Here is a 20,036-nt window from a genome sequence, read left to right as displayed (position 1 = left end):
ATAAATCTCATTTAGTTGTGGTATTTAATTCTGTTTATACGTTGTTGAAGTTTATTTGCTAATATTATGTTGAGGATTTTTTTTAATAATGATTTTTATTTTTTCCATTACAGCTGGTTTACAGTGTTCTATCAATTCTCTACTGTACAGCATGGTGACCCAGTCATATATATACATATACATTCCTTTTTCTCACATTATCACACTCCATCATAAGTGACTAGATATAGTTCCCAGTGCTATACAGCAGGATCTCATTGCTTATCCATTCCAAAGGCAATAGTTTGCATCTATTAACCCCAAGTTCCCAGTCAATCCCACTCCCTTCCCCTCCCCCTCGGCAACCACAAGTCAGTTCTCCACGCCCATGATTTTCTTGGTTTTATTTAATTTTTCTAATAGAGAATTTTTGCTCTGATGTTCATGAGAGATATTGATCTAAAGTTTTCTTGTAATATCTTTGTCAGCTTCTTGTATTGGGGTAATGTTGGCCTCATAGAATTAATTAGGAAATACTCCCTTTCTTATCTTCTCTGAAGACAACTGCATGAAATTGGTAGAATTTCTTTCTCACATGTTGAGTAGAATTTACCAGTGAACTCCTCTGGGTTTGCTACTTTCTGTTTTGGAAGTTTATGATTTATTGATTAAATTTTTAAAATAGATATTGGCCTATTCAGATTGTCTATTTCTTCTCGTGTGAGTTTTGGCAGGGTGCATGTTTCAAGAAATCAGTCCATTTTTTACAGGTTATCAAACTTGGGGGCATAGAGTTGTTCATAATGTTATTTTATCACTTTCTAATGTAAATATGTCTCTTCTTTCATTTCTGATATTGGTAACTCTGTATCTTCTCTCCTTTTTCTTAGTAAACCTGGTAGAGGTCTATTGATTTTATTGATCTTTTTCCAATCTTCAACTTTTGGTTTTGTTGACTTTCTCAACTGGGAGAAAGCACTGTTTTCTGCTCTAATTTTTATCATTTTTTTCTTCTTACATTTTTAGAGTTAATTTGCTCTCATTTTTAAAATTTTCTAAAGTTGAAGCTTAGATCATGGATTTTAGATACTTATTATTTTTTAGAATTTGTATGCAGTGCTATGTCTCAGCACTGCTTTGGCTGCATCCCACAAACTTATACGGTGTGTATTAATTTTCATTTATTAAAATGTTTTTAATTTTTCTTGTAGTTTCTTCTTTGACTCATATGTTATTTAGAAGCATGCTGTTTAATCTCTAAGTATTTGGGGATTTTCCAGTTATGTTTCTGTTTAAAAGTTGTAGTTAAATTCCATTGTGGTCTGAACACAGACACTGAATGATTTCTACTCTTTTAAATTTGTTAATGTATTTATATGGCCCAGAATGTGGTCTGCCCTGGTGAATATTCCACATGAGCATGAGAAAAAGGCGTAATCTGCTGTTCTTACATTAAGTAGTGTATAGATGTCAACTGCATCTAGTTGATTGATAGTGCTATTGAGTTCAACTATATCCTTAACTGATTTTCTTCCTGTTAAATCTGTCCATTTATCATAGAAGAGTGTTTTATTATCAACTACAGTAGTTGGTTCTTCTATTCCTCCTTACGATTCTATCAGTTTTTGTTTCACCTATTTTGATACTCTGTTGTTAGGAGCATAGGAGTCCTCATTAAGGACAGTTGCGTCTTTTGGAATAGTGATATCTTTATTAACACGTAATGTCTTTCTTTATCCCTGATAACTTCACTAACCCATAAAGAACTCAAAAATTCTCTCTTTATAACCCTAGCTATCACATATACATAGATCAAGTCTAATATTTATTTCTTTCCCCGCCTATATCCATCTTGAATGGGACACTACTAACTCCAATTCAACATCTCATAGCTGTGCTATTCACTTTCTCCAAGCAAGTTCTCCTCTTTAACTTTGCTACTATGTCAACTCACTTCCCAGTCAAAGAATATCATTGAAGTCTTGCCTTTTCCTTATATATATGTAGCCAAGTGTTATATATTTCTCTTAATAAACTTTCATGACAGTCCCTTTCTTTCCATTGCCGTTGCCTCCATCTCAACTTAGCCCTATATAATTTTGTGCTGAAACTATTAAAACAGCCTATTTTTTATTCTCACCACTGTAGTCTCAGTGTTTCTCAAATATAAGTTATTTTCTTGCTGCTCAGCATCACCTAAAGGCTGGTTAACTTGCATTATCTTGAGGTCTATCCAACCTGTGGTATCGGACTTCACATGTTTTTAATTTTCTTTTTTCACATGTTTCTTACACATTTGGCTATTATCTGAGGATAAAATTTTTGGTGCATGTTACCAAATAACTTCAGAAATACAGTAAACCTTTTTACCCATAAGTAATGAATTTTAATGAGTTTTAATTTTTTTCTCAAATTGTAACTAAAAACTCGTGTTTTATTTTTTTAGCTTACAGTTGATTGAATATGAGGGTTAATTTTTTGGCCTCTTTATTAAACTTATTCTTTTTAAATTTTTATTTCTTCACTTATACATTCTTATTAATCTCATTTTTCTATATGGTTTTTAAACCATTGCTTTTTTTTTTTTTTTTTGTCTTTTTGCCTTTTCTAGGGCCGCTCCCGCAGTATATGGAGGTTCCCAGGCTAGGGGTCTAATCGGAGCTGTAGCCACTGGCCTACGCCAGAGCCACAGCAACGCGGGATCTGAGCCGTGTCTGCAACATACACCACAGCTCACGGCAACGCCGGATCGTCGACCCACTGAGCAAGGCCAGGGATCGAACCCACAACCTCATGGTTCCTAGTCAGATTCGTTAACCACTGCACTACGATGGGAACTCGCCTTAAACCATTGCTTTTTAAAAATTGGTTCATTAGAACTATTAACATATTAAGGAGGTTAGCATTTGCCATTGATGATGATTATAATGATGATTTTATTTTAGAGCTGTTGGCTCCTTTTCTTTCATACATGTTAAGAAATTTTGTTCACTTCTTTGCATTTTAATTTTTTTTTGTCTTTTTAGGGCCGCAGCCACAGCATATGGAAGTTCCCAGTCTAGGGGTTGAATTGGAGTTGCAGCTGCCAGCCCACACCACAGCCACAGCAACATGGCATCTGAGCTGCATCTATGACCTACATCACAGCTCACGGCAATGCCAGATCCTTAACCCACTGAGTGAGGCCAGGGATCAAATCCGTATTATCACGGATCCTAGTCAGGTTTGTTAACCACTGAACCATAAAGGGAACTCCTATACTTTAATATTTGGTATGGTATATTTAGAAAAGTAGTCCACTTTTTAATTGAAGTATAGTTGTTGTACAGTAATAGCATATATGTTATAGGTGTACAATATAGTGATTCACAATTTTCAAAGGTTATATTATAAAAATATTGACTCTATTCCCTGTGTAGTACAATATATCCTTGTAGCTTATTTTATCCCTAGTGGCTTGTACTTCTCAATCCCCTACCCCTATATTGCCCCTTGAGCTTCTGTCTTACCTTTGATGATCACTAGTTTACTGTTTCCGTGAATCAGATTCCACATTTTAAAACATCTACAAAATGATTCCTATGATCACTGATGTTTGTAAAGCTCTTTGCTTATTTGTACCACAATGTCCTCTCTTCTCTAGTTAAACTCCCCAAGCTCAGAGCTGTTCTCCGGGAATTTGTCTTGTACCACTCACCCTGACCCTCACCATGCTCGCTCTTTTGTAGAATTTCTGTTGCTAGTTTCCACTCATTTTGACACAGTATTCACTTATTCACTTACCTTTCTCAAAACATGTCAGCTTTCCACAGCTAGACCGTAATTGCCTGAGCAAAGACTTGATTTGCTTTCCCCAATATATATATATGCATAGGTGGTAAATGTTTATAGATCAAATATACTGGTTCAATACATTAAAGGTTAAAGTCACTTAAGTGTTTTCACATTTTAGATATATTTGATTTGATTTTATACCACATCCTACTGACTCTTTAAAGTTTATTCTGTGCCTCAGAAGAATTAAAATATGTATTTGTCTCCCTAAATCCACTAAAAAACATTTCTACTTGCACCAGGTTTTCCTTAAATATACTAAGATTCACTGATTTATCTCTATGTTCAAAACACTTTTGACTTATTGTATTTAAACCTTGATATACATCAGGGAAACATGTTCAATTGTTTCCCAGACCCATTTAATAGATGGAGAAAAGTGAGGCACATAAAAGTTAATGACCTTGCCTAAGGTCACACAATGGTAAGTGGTGGAACCAGGCGGGGAAACCATAATGATTCTTAACCATTAGGCACACAGCCTACTTGTCTGCATAATTAATATGCACTGTTAATTAATCAGAATTACAGGTTAAAGTCGAGATATGAAGATTTATTATAGGCTACCTGTCAGAGATTTGATTCCTTGAGAAAAAAATTTAATAAGTTTGGGAAGAGCCACTTTGGGAGTTTTCAATAATTCTTCCCTATCACTATTTATGCATACATGGGAATCTATAACTGTATTTCTAGTTGCTTTTAATGTAAAGGTAGAAGAGTTAAATGGTGATCATTTACATTTATAACCTTCTTAATTTGCTCTAATTCAGATATGTGTCAAGTTTATTGCCTGCAGATAACTAATTTTTAGAGAAAATCTTTCTTCTGGGAAGTCTATAACACAAGAGTGAGGTGGTGATTGAAGTTAGTACCCTATGGCAATGTTGTGATTACTAGAACTACCCAAATTTTTTACAAGAAAATTAATCTTGTTAGGAAAAGTGCAAAGTTCAATGAATAACACAACTGATAACTTCTTTAAATCTGAAACATTAGTGAAGCAACAATCTAGACTGATAATCACATTCAATAGTATTTCAGAAGTAATAAATACAAGCTTTTCTATGACCATACATTTCACTAAGGTGTAGTCTTTCCCAATATATCACACCACAGTGGAAAATAGTAGAGTAGGAGAAGCAGGCTGTTGGGAGTCGGGCTGGCCTGAGGCTGAATCCCAAATGTTAACATTGGGCAAGTTTAAATTCTTAGAAAACCTATTTCCTAAACTGGAATGTAAGAATAAAATGTCTCTCTTGCAAGGCTTTCTAAGAATAAGTATGATATCTGTAAATTTCCTTAAGATGTTTAAAATATTATAGCTAGCATTATCACTTCAGGCATACTAGTTACCACCCACATTGCAAAGATTACAAAAAAGGGAAAGGAATTCACTTTTAAAATGTTCCTGTGGTGTGACTTTAGCAAGATAGTGAATAAGAAGCCCCAGACCTCATTCCCCCAAAGAGACACCAACTTAAAACAATATACCATCTAAAAAGCCTTTAAGAAAACTCCAGAAACTAGTTAAGAAGCCACAGTATCCCAAACAAGTGCAAAGCCAAGCCCAGACTCATTGAAATGGATAAGAAAAGCCATTGCATTTCACCCATGATAGCCCTTCCACCAAGCCAGCATAGAAATCAAATCTAAAGAAATGGAGAACTAAGAATTATATGACAAAGAGTCAAAACAGTCATCTTAAAGAAGCTCAATTGAATTGTAAGAGAAAACTGACAACCAAATTAAATCAGTAAAGTAAGAAAATGAGAATATCAACAAAGAGATATTGTTTAAAAAAACAGAACTTCTGGAGTTGAGGAGTATAATAACTGAACTGAAAAATACACTAGCAGAGTTCTACAGACTTTATCAAACCAAAGAAAAAAATCAGCAAACTCAAAGACAGGTCATTTGAAATTATCGAGTCAGTGAAACAAAAAGGAAAAAGAAAGAATAAGAGTGGGAGAAAGAGTCTAAAGGACTCCTGAGACACCATTAGGTGGACCAATATACACATTATGGAAGTCCTAGAAGAGAGAGACAGAAGCAGAGTGTGTACCTGAGGAAATAATGGCCAATTATTCCCAAATTGGAGGAAGGAAATGGACAATCAGATTTAAGAAACGCAAAAGATTCCAACTAGGATGAACCTAAAGATGCCCACACTGAGACATTATAATCAAACTGTCAAAAATCCAAGACAGGAGTTCCCGTCGTCATGGCTCAGTGGTTAACGAATCTGACTAGGAACCATGAGGTTTCAGGTTTGATCCCTGGCCTTGCTCAGTGGGTTAAGGATCCGGCGTTGCCGTGAGCTGTGGTATAGTTTGCAGACGTGGCTCGGATCCCACATTGCTGTGGCTCTGGCGTAGGCTGGCGGCTACAGCTCTGATTTGACCCCTAGCCTGGGAACCTCCATATGCCACGGGAGCAGCCCAAGAAATGGCAAAAATACAAAAAAAAAAAAAAAAAAAAAAAAAGCAAAATCCAAGACAAAGAGAGGATTATGAAAAAAGCAAAAGAAAAGCAATTTATCACATTCAAGGTACTCTCATGAGATTATCAATGGATTTCTCAGCAGAAACATTACTGGTCAGAAGGAAGTAGAATGCTATATCTAACATGCTGGAAGAAAAAAAATATTGCCAACCAAAAATACTTTATCTGACAAAACTATCTATCAAAAACGATGGAATAATAAAGACCTTCCCATATAAACAAAAGCTGAGAGAGTTCATCACCACTAGACCTGCCTTATGAGAAATACTAAAGTGAGTCTTTAGAATTATAATGAAAGGATGCTGGACAACATGAAAATATAAAGTTCTCTGGTAAAGGTAAATATATAGGCAAATACAGAATTCTGTAATACTATCATTTATAGTGTATAAATCAATTTTGAGTCTGATATAGAACTTAAAAAAGCATAAAAATAACAGTATAACCATGATAATGGACACAAAATATAAAAGATATATTTAGTGACATTGATAACATAATGATGGATTATAAAGGAGTAGAATTTTTATGCAATTGAGGTTAAATAGTTATCAATTTAAAATAGATTTCTATAACTAGTTGTTTCAATAATCCCCATGGTAATACATAGGAAATATCAACAGAAGATACACAAAAGAAAATAAGAAGGGAATTGAGGCATGCCACCACAAAAAGAAAAGAAAAGAAAGAAAAATCAATAAAATAAGGTAGCATGTAAAGAAAGGGAAACAAAATACTATAGGATATACTGAAAACATTTTTAATGGCAATAGTATGTCCTTCCCTATAAATAATTGCTGTAAATATAAATGGATGGACTTCTCCATTCAAGTAATATAGAATGGCTGAGTTGATTTAAAAAAACAGCATCCATCTATATGCTGTCTATAGGAGTCTCACATTATTTTTTTTAGATAAGTATTTAATTTATTTCTTTTAAAGTATAGTTGATTTATAGTGCTGTGCCAATTTCTGTGGAGGAGTCTCACTTTAGGTGTAATACATAAGCTAAAAGTGACAGGATGAAAAAAAGAAAGATATTGCATGCAAATTACCAAAATAGAGAAGTGGTGGTCATACTTATATCACATTAAATAGATGTTAAGTCCAAAATTGTAACAAAAGACTAAGAAGGACATTAGTCAATGATAAAAGAATGAATTCATCAGGATTTGTCTATTATGGTACTAACATAAAAAATTTTAAAGCTCTCCTAAATGCTCACATCTTTTTTAAAAACTAAAGGTAATGTAAATAGGTTCCTTTTTTTCATTTCCATCCAATCTTATGTCCCCAGGCTAACAACAGTGAAAGAAGATGATCATTATGTCAAATCTGTGTTAAATAAGTGTTTAACGTTTCCTCTAATTTCCCTCAAAGCATGGATGATTATGCATTTTCTGAAGCATTTTTATCCTTAATAAAATGGAATATAAAGCATAGTTTGGTGATACATATGGTTAGGATGTCAACTCTATAATGCCCTGGTTGTCATGGGTATTAAGGGCTGAGTTGTTACATTAACATCTGCCCAGAGATATATGGATTTAAGAATGAGTTGTTTTGTTTCTTTAGAATTGAAACTGTTCTATAGTAAAATGTAAACTGTTCTACAGCATATAGAGCTTGTGTGTTTCTTCATTAAAAAAGGATATTAGGAAAAGCCGGGGAGAGGAGTGGAGACTGCTAGCAACATTACAGTAATTAGAAGCATTCTCTACTTTTGTCACAGTATTAATAATCCAGTATCCAATGTAGTTACATTTCTGGTAGGTGTAGATGTTTCCTCATTTCTCAAGCCTTGGGGCTTATAGTCAGAACCTAAATTTCTATATCAGGAAAATAGTGAAAGCATAATATGAAATTAATAGCCAGGCTTCTATGTAAATCTTTACTCCAGAAGTCTGACACAGGTTTTGTGGTCTCAGTTGAAGCTAAAGGTTATTATTTCTATTAACTCCTTCACTGAGGCAAATGCTGCGGAATTGCTAAATTATAGCTATTTGCACAGTGTCACTGCTGAGCCTTCCAACAGAGAATCAGTTCATAAATAGTAATTTTGTGTTGGTGTTGATTGTCAAACAAATTTAAGATAGTTGGAGTAGCTTGACAGGTAAATTTGAAAGATTCAGTGAAACTCATACCTTTCCTACAAAATAATCTTGAACATGAACCCTGCACCGAAGGAAAACTACCAAAAACAGGTGAGGTGCAATGTATAATTGCCAAATAACAGGCTTTATTCATGCCTGTGACAGATGCTTCCTGAGTACCCACTATGTACCTGACACTGTGGCAGCACTAGAACTTAAACATCAAAGACAGAGCCCCTGCCTTCAGGTAGTGTAGAGTCCAGAGGAGGGTTAGAAAGGAAATGATTTAAGTGTGGGAAAGTACTGTCACAGAATACTTTATGAAAACTCTACTCCTCCTGGTAGAATCAGAGAAAGCATCTGAATCAAGAGTGGTTTTCACTAAATTCTGAGTTCCTATAGTTTAAATAGGTTCTTTCCCATCCAGTGGAAATGGTGACCCACTGGGCAAGCAGCCACTTAATCTCCTTTAACCCCATGAGGTAAGTACTATTATATCCTGCGGTGAAAGGAAAGACTGAGACTTGGAGAAGTACAGTAACTTGCCCAGAATCACAAGGCCAGTAAGAGAGCTCAGATGAGAGTCCAGACAAGCCAATCCTCTGAGCTTGCTTCTCCACTATCTGCACATGGCTATTTATTGCAGTTGGGAGGCAGGGTGGGGTGGGGGTGTTAAAATGGGAAGGATGCAGGCAGAGGAAGCAGTCCATACAGTGCCTCTAGCAGAATGCTGGCAGCTGAAACCAGCCAAAGCACAGGTCTGGTAATGTAAGACATAGATACCCTGTCCAGGAGCCAGGCCTTTATCTTGCAGATACTGTAAGAAGGCTGGTCCTGCTTTTTCCTAACTTCTTCGTGTCACCTCTCCGAACTGGGGGAGGGAGCCACCTGACCTCTGTCTGCAGGGTGATACCAACCCATCACAGGCAGGAGAACTAGTCTTGACATTTGCTGGAAGGAATGGATACAGGCAGATCTATGGTCCAATTCTGAGTTACATCGCATTCTCCCCACTCACCCCTAATCTCATCTGATTCCCAAAATTTAGGGCTCACCATGTACCCCACTCCTGCAGACAAATCCTAATTTATTCACCGTTCCAGCAATCCAAACTCAGAAATGTATTAATGACCCTGCTCTCCCTAGCACAGCAAGCCCCTCTGCTCACATGCTAGGCTAGTTCATATCCCAAATCTGCCAGGGTGCTCTATTCCACCAAAATGGACTGCTTCATACCCATCCCATTTAAATTCAGAATCACTTAACTTAAGCAAAAGTAATCCACTTTTAACTAGATACAGACAGGAAATCCAGTATTGGAGAGAGAGAACATAATGAGTTTGAAGCACTAATTCTGGTATACTGTGACACCTGAACAAATTTATAGTGACAGTATAGACATGATTTAAAAAGTAATAATCATAGAACTAAACTATCCATTTATATCAGGTTCAAGAACAGACAAAGCTAATTTATCATGATAGAGGTCAGAAAAATAGTTACCTCTTAGGACAGTCTTATTAATTAGAAAGGGACAAGAAGGAACTTTTGGGCTAATGGAAATAAAAGTTCTTTATCTCATCTTGATCTGGTTGGTAGTTATATTTAAAATCTGAGCATTTTACTGGCATGTACATTATACCTCAATTTTTAAACACAAAAATGAAACAAAGTTTGAAAGCCAATTCATCTGTCCCTGATTTTTAAATATGATTACGCTTAACAACTCAAGACAGATGAATGTCTGTCCTGAAATGTTTTTTTCTCCTACAAAAGCAGATATTTCTACCTCTCACCATCAAATACTACTAATTTTATTTGGTGAAAAATGGAATTATTTAGTTAGGTCTAAGAAAGACCACAGTTTCAAAACATTTTTTTTCTGTGACGTAAAAAAAGGAAGCATGCCTAGAAAGAATTGGAAATTGGCAAAAACAAGTTAAATTCACCTACCTTTTTTTTAATTGAAAATTTGATTACATTCACTTGGCTACATTAAGGCGATTTATTTTTGCTTGGCTGTCTGTAGCTAAGCCTTAGAAAGAGAATGCTGTTGAAACAGTTATAACATTATTATGTTCTTTTAATTTTTCTCCTCATTATGTTTTTTGTCCTCCACTCCGGGCTTTAAATGTTGCTCACTCCTTACGTTAAAAATTAAATGTTGCATTTTAATCTCTAAAATACAAATTATTTTGAGAATTTCTGTAAGTCAGTAAGAACAATTACCAGTCATGAAATATGTTAACTATCAAACACCTACCCTATAGAATCACTTTGGTGCCATTAAATCAATGAATTAAATTTCTTTGTGGGTGATGTTCAGAAATGACGTGAAATCATGGTAAGCTAAAGTAAGTGGAGACAATGCATTATTAATAGGGTCTGAACTGAATTCTGAATGCCTGCATAATCCATTCATCAATCTTACCAATTTCTAGGGACACAAAGGATATAATTCCCTATCAGCTGACACAAAATAAATATGAAAGTTCATTCTATAAATTTTTGGTTTTCAGGTATACTAAACAATTGAAAATTAAAATGGATTTTCAGTTAATCTAAAAATTGGATTTTGTCACAAAATGACAAGTTATATTTAGAGTATAACAAGCTATTGGCTGAGCTTGGTAAAGATTGTTCTAGCAATCACTAGATTTAATTTTTAAGGGCTTTATCTCCCTCTTCCCATCTTCCCCCCACCAAAAAAAAAGAGTAAAATTTGGTCCTAAATTTAAAATTTGGCATTGCATGTATTTTGTTAAATTAATAAATAATTTAATCATAAAAATTCTATTTCGGCATTATAAATGTAGTGTGTGAATAACTCATCAAAGAAACTGTAAAGAAAGTCTAGTTATAGAGTTAAAATAGTGTTGTCTTTGATACAAACTCCTCTACAAATCTGCGTTATAACATAATGATCGTTTTGACCTCCCATTTGTGACTTTTCTATTTCAATGAAGCACTTGTTAGACTATGGTATTTATCTGTTAATATGTCTCCATGATGGATTATTGGCTTCTCAAGGAAAGGGATGATATGTCTTTTATAGCTATGTATCTCTAACGCCTACTGTACTGGTCTAGCATATAAAGGATTCCCAACACATACCTAATGGAATAAATGAATTAATTATTCTTATCTCCTCTGTTTTTCTATTGAAACATATGTTTCTCGCCAGAGAACCAGAATAAACTATCATTCTATTCTTCATTTTTCCCACACTGTTTCCAACTCCGGCTTCCTCTTGCAAGTGTATTCCATAGTATTCTTGGCCCTTGAAATCCAATTTTAATTGGTTCTTCTTTTAATTCCATATTAGTTTCATTAACTCTCATATCACTAACCTGTATTCTTCGAACATGGACTTGAAATTGAAATCATTATGTCAAAATTGCTTTCACAATCTAAGGGCTGGAAGGACCTTAGACATAACCTGACCCACCCTCTCATTTGTCAAGAAAGGAAACTGAGACCCACAGGAAATAAGCGACTTGACATTTCTTTTTCTCAGTTCTGCTTCCTTTAGTCGGTATTTATAACTTCTATCAAATAATTTGTCTCACTGGAGAGATATGAAATTAAGGGCTAGACAGAATGAAAGAGAATTTGGAAATAGAGCTGCCCTCACAAATAAGACAAATAAATGGGCAGCAGCCCTCTTAATGATAGGCTTAAGACAAGCACACTTCTAAGGTAGTGAGGCCAACTGCATGTCTGAAAGCCTGAAATACTCAATTAAGAAATTAATCCATTAGTGCTGTGAGAACTATCCGATAGTTCCCTGGCCCAATCCTGCTTCTTCCCTTTTCCTCTCACTAATATTACTGCTCCACAGCACATTACTTCTATCTCAGCAAAGCCTGATGCCAGAACTATAACAATGTCACCAGGATCTGATTTCTCTCTCCAGTTCTTGGCTCCAAAGTCCTCAGTACAGACATTGTGTTCAAAATCTAGAGCAAAGTGGCTGCAACTCTTCTTCACATATTCTCTTACTGGAGTCTAGGAGAAAAAAGTACCTTTCTTCATGAAATTCATAAAAAACCTCATTGTTTGGGTCTTATTTTCACCCCTAAACCATGAGCAGGGGGACAGAATATGGTCATTGATGTAGACCAATAAGGGCCCATCCCAGAAACTAATAATGACATCAGCCGATCTAGACCACATGGGCTGAGAGTGGGTCTTCTCTAAACAAATGGAGCTATTCGAAGTTGCACTTCCCTCAATCTGTGTAGCCATCTTGCCCCTCCCCCTGTGAGAGCTGGAGTACCACTAACATCCTTCCCAGACTGTGTAATTCCACCCTAGAATCTTGGATAAGAGACAAAGAACTTTGCTTCTGCAAGGAAAGACCTCTTTACCTACAGCCTGCCTCCACCAGGGACCCATTCCCCATTCCTCTGCATGGAGTTTGGCCACATGTTTGAGAAATTCTTCTGCTCTGTTACTATCAACCCCCTATAGCCAAAGTATTTGTCTCAATTCCCTCAAATTTTTAAAAAAATATGCTACTTTTAAAAACTGAAGTATAGTTGATTTACAATATTGTGTTAGTTTCAGGTGTAGAGCAAATTGATTCAGCATAATACATACGCACACATACACACACACATATTCTTTTTTTCGATTCTTTTCCATTATAGGTTATTATAAGATATTAGGTATTGAATTTAGTTTCCTATGCTATGCAATAAATCCTTGTTGTTTAATCCCCCAAATTCTTTTTTTTGTTTGTTTTTTGTTTTTGTCTTTTGAGGGCCACACCTGAGGCATATGAAGGTTCCTAGGCTAAGGGGTCAAATCACAGCTGCAGCTGCTGGCCTACACCACAGCCACAGCAACACAGGATCCAAGCCGCATCTGTGACCTACACTATACACCACAGCCCACTGCAACCCCAGATCCTTAACCCAATGAGCAAAGCCAGGGATCAAACCTGTATCCTCATAGATGCTAGGTATATTTGTTTCCACTGAGCCGCGACGGGAACTCCTAATCCCCTCAATTCTTTACGGAACAAATTAGAATAAATTCTGGGGTTCCATTTGGTCTGCTCTAAGGCAGAAAATCATTGTGTTCCTTGCACAATTGCAATATGAGTCTCTACTAATGTCTGCCTCAGTTTTGACAAATGTAAGTAAGAAAGTTGAAATAGACCTACTGGGAATAAGTTGCATTATTTATCATTTCCATGATTCATATATATATAAATTAATTTCGATGATTTGAATTGAAATTTAAGATTTCTATCTTTTAAAATAAACACTGAATCTTGACCCCAAATTAGTTATTTTTTAAGCTTTGAGGCCATTTTCCCCACATGTCTGGAAACATGTGATTTTATTGTTTCAGTAATAACCGAAGCTCTACAAACTCAGATCCAAGAGAAAAATGTACACTCTTAGACACTAATCAAACTGCAGAATTTAATTGTATGCTTAATATGGTCTCTAGGTTATCAGTCCTATTGTCAGACTATATTGATAGTGAATTAGTAATTTCTACTCATTTTACAAATAACATTTTTACCAATAGTTAAAAAGAAACAAAAACTCAATTTGAAATGTACACCACAGCACTCAACACTACCTTCACCCCAGGGCTTGGTGAGGAAAGGGAGAAAGAGTGAGAAACAAAGCAAGAAATAGAGTGGTTTTGCTTTACCATCTTATTAATAAAAGAGACTGTGCTTTTTTAATGAAATTTGCTAGAGGACAAAAGATGCAATACTCTTACCTAGAATGCTTCTGCATTAAGGTGACAGCCTTCCCTCTATTGCCTTTTTCTGCATTTTGTTTGCTTGCTAACCAGCTTTTTTACCTGTTAGTTAACAAAAGGAGAACATTAAGTAGGTAATAGTTGGACTTGCATCATATCTCATCCACCTGAGGAAAATGGTACATAATGCGATGTGAAAAAATGTGTATTTTGAGCTTGGAAAAACATCATTTTTTACTATCACCTTATTTTTTGATTTTTCATTTTGAAATCAATTTATGAGCTATTATTTTAAAACGGATCTTCTCAATGCAAAAGGAAGATTATTTCATTTAAAAATAGGCAGCCCAAGAAAGTATTAAAAGGTAATTTTTTATGATTGTGGCTAAATAAAGTTTTAAATAAGATTCACATAAATCTTTTTTATACTACAACATCTGTTTTTAACTGAAGTATAGTTGATGTACAATATCATATAAGTGACAGATGTACAATGTATTGGATCATAATTTTTAAAGGTTAAACTCCATTCATAATTATTATAGAATATTGTCTATATTCCCTGTGTTGTACAATATATCCTTGTAGCTTCTTTTATAAATAATTGTTTGTATCTCCTACTCCCCTCCCTGCTTCCCTCTCACCACTGGTAACCACTAGCTTATTCTCTATATCTGTGAAGACTCACATAATTCTTTTTCTTTCTTTTTCTTTTCTTTCCTTTTCTTTTTCTTTCTTTTTCTTTTTCTTTCTTTCTTTCTTTCTTTCTTTCTTTCTTTCTTTCTTTCTTTCTTTCTTTCTTTCCTTCCTTCCTTCCTTGCTTCCTTCCTTCCTTCCTTCTTTCTTTCCTTTTTTAGGGCCACCCCCCTGAGGCATATGGAAGTTCCCAGACTAGGGGAACTAATGGGAGCTTAGGGGTTTAATTGGAGCTGTAGCTGCCAGCTTACACCACAGTCACAGCAACACCAGATCCAAGCTGCATCTGTGACCTACACCACAGCTCACAGCAATACTGGATCCGTAAACCACTGAGCAAGGCCACATGGATCCTAGCAAGGCCACATGGATCCTAGTAGGGTTCGTTACTGCTGAGCCATGATGGGAATGCTTCATAATTCTTAAAATTTACCTGACTCCCCTGTGCATCCTCCTTGTTTGTATGTTACTCTCATACAACATCATACAGCATTCCTCCAAACAGGGTATGTTTATGGCTAAATAGCTGTTCTGCAGTTTCAAACTCCTTAGACATTTCTGGTATTGTTCTAGGATATCACCCTTTGCTCCAAGGGAATCATGCAATTGTTATAGGGACCTTAACAGTCTGCAATTGGCAGGTCACGGCAGATTTGATCTGCTGCTGACATTTCCAAACTCTAATTGTCATCACAGCATTACTTCAGCCTCTTTGGACTACATGCATTTCTAATTCCCTCTCTTTGTCCTTCATCCCACCTGCCCATCTCCCAAAGGATTCCTTTCCTCTAATAACCTTCTTGGAATTATCATTTACTACTCTCTCATGACCTGTGCAGCAATATATGACATTTATAATTTATGAATTGAAACAACTCCAAAGACTGAATGGAACCCAGCATGTGATTCAGGCCTCACATCTGTACAGCAGGTTAGAAAATCCCCTCCCCTTCTGTTCCTACCATTGGTGCACACAGCAGCCACCCCTGCCACTCTGCAAAGTGACACTCTGACTCTGCTGATCATTTGACAGTTTACTGCCAAGGCAGGAAAATCCATTCAAAGCTTTCAGAAGGTCTAAGCATCCACATAGGATTTTGGAAGAGCAAGGTTATTTGTTGTACGAACTCACCTGTCTAAAAGGTGATTGACAGTCCAGAAAATTTAGTTGCCTCCACAACTCATTCCTAATCCACCCCACGTCTTTTGGTACAGCCAGATAAAGTTGTCACACATAGTAATTCATAAGTGACTGTCTCAAATACTTTGTAGAAGGCTATATAAAGCACTTTTATTCCAAGGATCTCAAGAAACTACTCAGAGGGTTTGAAATATATCCTAACATTAGCATTCAGGACAGATATCACCTCTTTACTTGAAGGAGAACATAAAATAAATTAGGGGGAATTTTAGGCTCATTTCACAGCCATGATTCATATGATTAATGATGGGAAATTGGTCATACCAGAAATGACAAATATAAAATCCCCTTCCGTGCTATTCTTAAACACTCTCTAAATGCAGATACAAATACATAAATAACCTGTAACAATTAAGACCTTTTTTTTTTTGCCAGTCCAAGTTCTTAAAATTCAATGAAGTTAGAAAAAAATTGTAGAAGATTGGGATTCATCTAACAATGACTAATTTCAGAATTCTTAAGGAAGTGCCCTTGGTCATCAGTTTTATAATCCATTCTGAGACTATTTTCTACCAATATTGTACCCATTAATTGTTGGTGGTTTTTTGTTTGTTTGTTTTGTTTGTTTGTTTAGGGCCATACCCACCGCATGTGAAAGTTCACAGGCTATGGGTCAAACTGGATCTACAGCCACAGCAACACAGCATCGAAGCTGCATCTGAGACCTACACCACAGCTCATGGCAACACTGGATCCTTAACCCACTGACCGAGGTCAGGGATTGAACCTGCGTCCTCATGGTTCCTAGTCGGGTTCGTTAACCACTGAGCCAGGAAGGGAACTCCCTGTTGGTAGTATTTGAAGGCAATAATGAGAAGCATGTTTTATCAGATTCCTAAGAACTTAAAAGTAATAAAAATTAGGTTGCAGTAAAGCTAGTACAATATTAGGTGGGAATTAGCTTCAAGACTCTCAGCCCCTCTGACAGTAATTCAGACATTGGACTGATGAAATCTCAGAGTGAAAGGACTAGAATATGAGTGTAATTTAGTAAACAGTAACAATTTATATGTCAGTAATTTGTCTGGAAGAAGCCTAAAAACAAAACTGCAATGGAGAGCTCAGAACATGGAAATGGAAAGTGGAAAATAATGAGCTTTTTCAGTGTCCCAATCCAGGACAAACAAATTAACCCTAGAGGGATAAATAGTGTAGCTCTTAAGAATGTTGGCTTTGGATTTCAACCTCTAAAATTTGTCAGCCCTGTAACCTAACTTAAGCTCTGGTTCATCCATCCTCTTATCCATTTATTGGGAAGAACGTCTCCTAGGAAGTTACTTCGTGGGGTTGCTGGGAGTGTTAATGAATTCATATAAATTAAGGTATTTATAATGTGCTTGACAAGGTGATTAATAAATATGCTATAACTGCATTGTGGCTCAGGGATGATTCAATAGGCCCTACCACCAGCGGGGTGAAATCTCCAAGATTATGTACCTCTTTTTGCTTTTAATTCCATGCTTACTAAACAACCTTTAAATTATTAATTTGGTCTCTGAGGTATCCTGATGCAACAAAGAGAGTGCCCCGGATGAGGTTATGAATATTCCTCCTCATCTTCCCCTATTCCTCTGTGATTTGCTAAATTGGCAGTCTCCTTTCTATATTTCAATCTCATATGGAATGACTGGCATGAGGCCAGCCCTTCTCTGTCAGCTCAACTCCAGGGCTCTGACAAAGCCAGGTCCAGGGCTGTACAAAATGCAACAATGTAATGCCACCACTTGAGGTCTCTAAGTGAGGATTTTATACCTTCGCACTCTCTCCTGAAGACATTCAAATTGCCCAACTTCCCCATTTCCTAGATTCAATGTCAGTGAGAACACCCATGCTATGGAATGAATGTAACATTGTTTACCCATTACTGTGAGTTTACTTAGTTATAATTTAAGTGTGATGAACTTGAACCCCCAAATTTAGCTTAATTTAAATCTAATGGATGCTTTATATCTTTTGCTTAAAAACAAAATACAACTGCTCTATCATGTTAAAAATCGGCACTTAGAGCTGATGTTACCAATTAATATAAAAATTTTAAAATTAATCCTGATTAAGTATACTGAATAGAGTAAGAAGTGATGCTGTGGTAAAATCTTTAATTTTAAAGATAATGTATGCTTAGGAAGTTATACTCACCAATCCCTTCTGCTTTTCTATTTAAATATTTAAATATTTAAATATTTTCACAATAGTATTCCTTAGAAGGTCCAGCAAATATAAGTAAAATGATATTTCCCTTATCAAAAGAATAAATCTTTCTAAAATGTATTACACATTTTCCCCCAAATTAGGTAAAGAAAAGAAAGTCTGCTGAACATAATTTAATTTTTCTTGATGGATCAAGGATTGTCATCATGAACATTAATTATTGTACTAAAAACCCCCAGAGGGATTTTGATATATGGAGTTGATTATTCCTACTCTGAATTTATCCCAACAGATGAGCTGTTGTATTTTTTCTTTCTCTTTCCAGCTTCATGTCTGATATTTACTGTCCTCATTTTATCTGCTGTCCATCTTATGTTTAATTTTTTTAGCTTTATATAGGGAAAAGAATATAGTTTAGAGTCAAAATATAAACCCCAAGTTACTTCTAAACCAAACTGATTAGAAAAACTATAGATAAACGAATAATCAAGTATCACTTTTACTATTGATATCACTAATATTCATGAATGTAGTTTAGGTTCTGAAAACCAAAGGATTCTTGAACCAAACTTCAAAATATGACAGACTGATTCATGAATACCAGGCTGTGTTCTAGGTGCTAGATCTGTAAAAGGTATAATATAGAGGCACGAACCAAAATTCTGCTTCCAGTAAACAGCTAGTTCCCAAAAGTAAAAGGAAAGAAAAAGCTAAAATCCTGCTCCCAAATTACACAGGAACTTCTAGAGGAGTGAGGATTGTAGAAAGGCCAGAAATATAACGCCAATGGGGAGTTCCCATTGTGACACAGAGGAAAAGAATCTGACTAGTATTGATGAGGATGCGGGTTCGATCCTGGCCTCCCTCAGTGGATAAGAGACCCAGCGTTGCCACGAGTTCTGGTGTAGGTCACAGATGTGGCTCGGATCACATTGCTGTGGCTGTACTGTAGGCCACAGCTGAGCTCTGATTCAGTCCTTGGCCTGGGAACTCCCATATGCTGTAGATGTAGCCCTAAAAAGCAAAAAAAAAAAAGAAAAGAAAGAAAGAAATATAATACCAATGGCTATCATCATATATGGGTCAGTTTACAATGGAGAAGGAAATTCTACCACAACAGACCAAGACTGGAGTCTCAGCTCCACCACAACCATGTAAAGATGATCTCTTTACCAAATTACCAAATCTCACTAATCCTCAATTTCTTTGTCTTTAAATAAAAATAAATAAATAAATACAGTGCTTACTTCAATGAGTTATTGCAAGGATTAAGTTAAATAATATACAGTAGAGTAAAGGCTCTCTAATATTATGGCTACCTTTACTACCACTTCTCTTCTTCCCCACCTCTTCTTCTTTTCTTTTTTGTAAATGATTTTTATTTTTTCCATTATGGTTGGTTTAACAGGTTTCTGTCAATTTTCTACTGTATAGCAAAGTGACTCAGTCACACATACGTATATACACATTCTTTCCCCTACCTCTTCTTACCTGTTCCTTGGCTTCTGCACCAAGGAGAACCTTTGCATCTTTCTGTTAGTCAGTGACTTACCAGTTACTTCAGTCATCTTAGCCTTAGCTCTTCTCGGCTGCATTCATCATGTCCTAAGATTTTTAGCCTTATATTATTTAGAGGCAGATCAGTGGCCTATTACTTCTGGGTGGCTGGTAGCAGAATTCCTCAGACATTACTTTTTCCATACAAATGCAAACATTAAGTCACTGAGTTTACAAAAGTATAAAACATGATCCCTACTTTTCCAGGAGCTTCAAACCCAATTAAAAAACAACTATTAAGATAATTTCAATCCCAAAATGTTTGTAGTGGACAGCGCAGTTAGGAGAGCCAAACTAAC

The 20,036-nt window shown here is 35.9% G+C and overlaps 1 protein-coding gene across 6 annotated transcripts in view; it reads right to left on the bottom strand.

Annotated features, from left to right (window-relative positions):
- Nucleotides 1–20,036, bottom strand: part of METTL4 (methyltransferase 4, N6-adenosine) — a 491,081-nt gene that overhangs the window by 267,329 nt on the left and 203,716 nt on the right. For all 6 annotated transcript variants that reach the window (XR_014807703.1, XR_014807700.1, XR_014807699.1 and 3 more), the window contains one exon: nt 14,154–14,237. The gene's annotated coding sequence lies outside the window, so the exon portion shown is untranslated. The remainder of the gene's footprint in view (nt 1–14,153; nt 14,238–20,036) is intronic.

This window comes from Sus scrofa, chromosome 6, assembly GCF_054392235.1.
Source record: "Sus scrofa isolate SSC_HxYL_T2T_F1_AM1 chromosome 6, Sscrofa_HxYL_maternal_Yorkshire_Landrace_v2.0, whole genome shotgun sequence".
Taxonomy (NCBI): domain Eukaryota; kingdom Metazoa; phylum Chordata; class Mammalia; order Artiodactyla; family Suidae; genus Sus; species Sus scrofa.
Note: the sequence above shows the minus strand (reverse complement) of the source record. Positions and strands in the feature narration are given on the sequence as shown.